The following is a 6,561-nucleotide window of genomic DNA, read 5'->3' as shown; positions in this document are numbered from 1 at the left end:
GGCTTAGCTGCGAACCAGCTTTCGCCTAAGTCACAAACGAACCTGAGTGAGGATAACCTTCACACTCGGGGCTTAGCTGTGAACCATCTTCCGCCTAAGTCACAAACAATCCTGAGTGAGGACAACCTCCACACTAGGGGGGCTTAGCCGCGAACCAGCTTTCGCCTAAGTCACAAACAATCCCGAGTGAGGACAACCGCCACACTCGGGGGCTTAACCGCAAACCAGCTTTCGCCTAAGTCACAAACGATCCCGAGTGAGGACAACTTCCACACTCGGGGATCGGACACGAACCAGCTTTTGGCCGAGTATAAACAACCCCAAACAAAGACGACCAAGCGAATAAGATCCAAAATCAGTTATACGTAAACAAGATCAAGTTTAACTAAAGGTACGCAAAAGAGAGGTCCCATAGCCCACATGAAGTTCGAGGTTACATAAAATCACTCGCCATCTCGAGGTAAATTAAACCTTAATGTTTTTCCTCCGAGTGCCGAAGATTCCACCGCTTCAACGAAGATGTGAAGATCGATTCCCTCTACGATCCACGTGGACGACACCATGAACATTTCCATGAAATCTTCAAACTTATCGCTTTTGCGGTTGACGACCAAAAGATTCTTCATCTTCTCTTCATCCACACCCTTGCAATGGATGTGGACGAGCGAAAGGGCAATGTCAGCTCTGGCCCTTGTTGATGACTTCTTCTACTCCATGAGTTCATTGGGAATGGCCTTCACACGTTCAAAACAGACTCAACATCCTTCACGGGTGCATCTTCAGGCACCTTCTCCTGATCAATCTCTCCAACGGCCGACTAAACCAACTTGAAGCAAGCCATTACATAATTGACGTGATCCTCCTCCAGCCTGATGAGAGTCAAGGCAGCGCTGTACTTCAGAAGCCCTCTCTTGGAATTAAGCTCCTTCTCTATTCGCGTCGTCTATTCTGCAACATCGGCAGCAAAGGCTACACTCAACAGAAAACGGAGGATGAGAAACATCAGTCAGAAGATAGTCCAAAGACCACTCGAATATCCAAAGCCAGGACTTCGAATGGATTGTAGGAAAAGCTCACGGGTTACCTTTCGATGAGCGACATCAACGTCAGCTCTACCTTTGTCAAAGGTCTTGGGATTCAGTAAAGGAGTCGAAGTGTGAGGGCTACAACAGAAAAAAGCTGGATTATCACTCGGAAGACATTATTCAAACCAGGATGAATCATTCGGTTTAAATACTTACGCCGAAGCCACAGGCACGTCGACCTTGATGCGCGGCAGAACAGCCTTACGAGGCTTGGAGCTCGAGATCTTGGGTTTCTTGGTGGCCTTCTCCTACAACGCCTCGGGCTCACTCCGACCCTGCTTGGAGCTGCGAGTTGGCATGGATGATACACTTGGCTTCACCGTCAACAAAGTCTTTGGAAGAGGTCTCAACCTGTTTCTCGACCTCGGCTTTGTCGGATGGAGAAGATTTCATCTCTTCTCCACACTCCTCCTCGATCTCCTCCGCCTCCTCATCTTCGCCTTCATCATCCTCGTCGTCCTCCGAGCCCTCCAGGAGCTCGGCGCCCTGATTTTTCGTGTCACTCTCCACGTCAATGGGAGAGTGGTCAATCGCCGGAGTGGAACTGACCAGCCCCATGGACGTCTGCTGAATGAAGGAAGCAACAATCAAAAGTGAGAGTTTAAACAATGAAGAAATTCACTCGGCACAGATGCTCTTTGAGTCACCTCATTCGGCTGATTGTCCGTCGCGAAGGGAAGCACCTGCCTAGAGCCGCTGGGGTTATCTCTCACTAGGGTAATGGCCTTGAGTTTATTCTCCTCCGCCTCTTCCCCAAGATCCTTAGGATGGAATCGAGTCGGATCATCGGGCCCTTCAAATATCCACATTGGGTGCACTCGGGCCTGAAGTGGCTGGATCCTATGCTGGAAGAAGACCTCTAGGAGATCCATCCTGTTCACGCCCTTCTGGATCAAGGAAACCACCTCTATCATCAAGATATGTGCGTCGGTCTTCTCCTCCTCGTACAAGGTCAAGGTAGGGGTCGGGTGGATCCAATAAACAGTATAGGGTGGGAGGGCTGAGTGACCCTCCCCGACTTGGATGTCTCGGCAATAAAACCAAGAGTCCTGCCAGTTCTTCACCGACTCCGGGAAACTCATATGGGGAAAGCTAGTCTTGCCCCTGAGCTGAATGTCTAAGCCACTACAAAGCTGCACTACATTGGTTCTTCCTCCTGAGGAGTAAGACTTCTTCACGGTCGTAACTCGACACGTGAACATGCACTTGAACAAACCCCAATGCGGGTAACACCCGAGGAAGTTCCCGCACAGAGACACGAATGCGGCTAGATACGAGACAACATTGGGGGTGATGGAGCTAGGCCCCAAAGAAAGGTCGAAACGCTCGGAAAAAGGGGTGCGGAGGTAGAGAAAAACCTATCTCGATGTGGGTGACTAAGACCACTCGCTGGTCGTTCTGGGGCGCCGGCTCTATCTCGCTGTCCCAGGGCAGTCACCAGCTCCCGTGTCCTTCAAGCCTTCACCCTCCTGCTCCAGTAGCCGCCTCTAAGAGACTCGGGACGGCATCCACTCACCCTGGATCCATCCTCGCGGGAGCACTCTTGCGCTCGAGGAAGATCCACGCGAACCTTTCTAGGCCCGCTCGGCCTTCGACGTCGCTTCTTTCACCATGGTGGGCAGCGGAGAGGTCGGTGTCGGGAATGTACGGAGGCAGCCAACGACTCTTCTTTTTGGTGGCAAGAGGAAGAAGCGGAGATGGAAAGAACCCGATTCTGGGGCACGGTCTTCTCCCTCTTCTGCCCCATTCCTTAAATACCCCATGACAAGATTCCCCATCGAGTACATCACCGGCCCAAGGTGCGCACTATAGCTTGACAGCGACATCGCACGCGCGGAAATCGGGGCGTCACCCCACAACTTCCAGTACGTGCGTCTCCGCCAAAACCATCGCCCGCGCGCACTCCCTTAATTCAAAAAGTTGCGAAAAAACTGTCCTGCCTCATATCCCGAATGGATTCCATATCTAGGTTGTTTGATGAGGTGAGCTGAATGTTCTTTTAGCTCGTCCCCCCCCCCCCCGCAGGACCCCGATCATTCGCGAAATCAGTGACGATGACATGATCGCCCTTGCTTCAATGCGAGTGGGGATCCATCCCTAATCGTTGATTCAACACAAAGTGTTCAGATCTCTCATTCACCCAACTCATGGAATCTATCTTCGTGAAAGATAGTCGAGCACTACTGACTGCGGACATACCCGTATGACAGGATAGTTGGAATTCAACACTCTTGAATACGTGGAGGTTTGTCTTGAGTACGAATGACGCAGCCCCGAGCTACAGCCCAAGAATCTCCAAACCACTTGAGACATACAAGGAAGTCATTCACTCGGTCTGCAAAACCTCACCTGATTCAGGAGGTACTGATGGGGTTGTACATTAGGGGTAGGCCTACGGACCTGCTTCCCTAGGCCCACCTAGGACCCCTTACATACATTAGTGTCCTTAAAGTGACCGTTGTAGCCTCGACCTCACTCGGTTCATCAACCATCACTTGGCCTAATTGGAGTCACTCGGATCACCTTGCGCTAGTCGGATGCATATTGGCACTCGGACTACACCAAGGAGAATGCACCGAAGAGGCTGCAACAGCTAAGGACTTAATCCATCACATGAAGTGCAGTGAAGGCCCGTGTTATCAGTAACACCGAGAGTTATAGCTGTCATTTCTAGTAACTTCCCTATTTATTAGCATTAATTACCTTGTAATGAAGGTTGACCGATCATGGCAGCAACTATATAAGCCACTCCCGGGCTCCAGCTCAAGGGTTCAGCACTTTGTAATCTTTCGTACCCCATAAGAAAAAAATTAGCCTCAAGGATCGAGACATAGGGTTGTTACCACTTTTGAGTGGGGCCTGAGCTCGTACATGTGAGTGTATCCACTGCGTCTAGTTAGACTTCGCCCCTTCATTCGTACCGCTAGATACTATTATCCGGGTCATTCCCACGACAGTTAGACCGAGTGATGTAGAAGCGTCTAGTTGAGCGACAGCACATGGCGCGTTCGAGCGATCAAGACGCGTCCGGTTGAGCGACGGCGCATGGGGAGGCCGAGTGATGAAGACGCGTCCGGTTGAGCGACGCCGTACGGGGCGACTGAGTGATGAAGACACATCCGGTTGAGTGACGGCGAACGGGGCGGCCAAGTGATGAAGACGCATCTGGTTGAGAGAGGGTGCACAGGGCGACCAAGTGATGAAGACGCGTACGATTGAGTGACGGCGCACGGAGCGGACGAATGATGAATACGCTTCCGATTGAGCGACGACGCACGAGGCGACCTAGTGATGAAGATGCATCTAGTTCAATGAAGGCACATGGGCGACCGAGTAATGAAGAAGCATCCGGTTGTATGGCGGTGCGCAGTGCCGCACAGTGCCTGCTCATTAGTCATCTGGATGGAAATGCCAGCAAAATAAATATGAACATTTTACTTGTCATGTGAATGTTTTTGTTGTCCGAGTGATGAGTCTTCAGCTGTCGGGATAATCTGGTTGCTAGCTAGCCGAGTGACCCTACAAGTTCGCAAGTATAGCCACCACTGTTTCTGTTGGACACAAAACGACCATACATTGATGCTAATTGGCCGAATTAAACGCTAGAGTATATGCATGCAAGCACAAAGTAATTGGCGTGAATACGGTGAAAACCAAAAGATAAGAAACTAATTTGTGGAAGGAAAGGAAGTAATTACTCCACACATTTGTCCTTAGGCTTCTCATAGTGGAGAGTAACATATAGTAGTATCATGCATATGTTACTATTGTATGATACTACCTTCATAGTGCATAGCAACATAAACTAGTATCATAGGTGATCTCATTTATTGACATGCATGACAAATAGTAGCATAGCATTTAACATGTTACGGTATCTACCTATGTTACTCTAATCCTCTCTCTCTTCTTTAATTACTTGCCACATCACCATGTTTGCTTGTCCCAAGACTATGTTACTAGCTATGATACCCCCACTATGGCCAGCCTTAGCATGACAAACGTGGGAGATTCCTCACAAATTAGCCAATTAATTAGGCGGCCAATCCACTCTTCATAGATTTATGAGTCCCACGTCCTTCCGTTACCTTTTTGCTGCGTTGTGCTCATGTGCGCTCAACGCACACGACGAGCGGCTGGCGAGGCTGGGCAGTTTCCACGCATAGGACGAGCGGCTGGCGAGGCCATTTCCATGGCCCCGAACAACGGCCGGATTTGGGGACAACGCTGGAGGAGGTGCCCTACGTGGAAGTTGCGGGCTGGCACAACCAAGGGCGAGACCGCCATGATAACCGGTAGCCGCATTTCTATTTGGGGAGCGGGAGCTCCGCATTGGTCGGAGTCGCGTCTCGTCGCCCACGAAGCTGGGCCGAGGAACCAGCTCGGGCGTTAGTGGCCGTACGTATGTGGGCGCTTGATGAGGGCGGCATAGATGAAGTCGAAGATGACGACGGACGTGCGGTGGTCCTTTTTCATCCAGGAGCTGAGCCACCAAACGTAACAAAAGGCGGCATCCTTTTTTACGAGATCGTGTGAATACAAAAGATGAACAAACCATCGTTAGCTCTTGGTCTGATTGTAAAGAAAACAAGATGATAATAACAACTTCCCGATCCTTAGTATTTTGTCCACCCATAGGTGGTGTGATGGTCGGGACTCTGATAGTCCAATATTTGGTGATGATTGTTTGATCTTTGGGAGATCACCCAAAATGGTTTGGGTTGCTGAAGATCGAAGAAAACCATTTGCATCATGGTTCGATAGACGCCAATACCCCACGGTGGGTGCCAACTGTCATGGTAACGATTGCGACAATAGAAATGGGGTAGGATAAAGGAGCATGATCTATTGAGATGCAAATGGGTGATACGGTGATTTTAGCGAGTTCGGGCCTCTCGCAGTGGAGATAACAAGCCTACGTCTCGTGCTCCGAAGAGGCTTTGCATATATGTCATGAACACAGAGTTACATGGTGTATTTGAGAAAGAGAGGGGAGAATGGATCTCCATGCCTGAGCTAAGTCCTGAGACTAATGGCCCGGAAGCCAAGGGGAAAGAATGCACCCGCCCCCAGCTATGTGGAGGGGTGGCTTATATAGAGTGCTCCGGCCCTCACCTCTTATGTTACGAGATGGGGCATTGATGCCATAATGTCAGTCCACTACAGAACCTTCTTTATGCTTTGAGTGCCTTGCCAACTGTTGGTCTTCGCATACCCGAGTGAGTCATATGGACGAGTGGTTGACTGTCATCCGAGTGGATGGAATGTACTTGTCCGAGTGGATAGTATGTATGTATTTGGATGGACCCACCTCATGTGTGGACCCCCATGCTATTATGGTATTTCGACCCCTCATGGGCCTACCGTTTTGTGTATCCTGAACATTACCCAAATTAGATACTTATGAATGAAGAACCTAGCATGGAAAAGAAGGATAGCCACTGGAGCGGGATCAAGCATGCAGAAGAAGGTCCGC

The sequence above is a fragment of the Hordeum vulgare genome, chromosome 2H, assembly GCF_904849725.1.
Source record: "Hordeum vulgare subsp. vulgare chromosome 2H, MorexV3_pseudomolecules_assembly, whole genome shotgun sequence".
Taxonomy (NCBI): Eukaryota; Viridiplantae; Streptophyta; class Magnoliopsida; order Poales; family Poaceae; genus Hordeum; species Hordeum vulgare.
Note: the sequence above shows the minus strand (reverse complement) of the source record.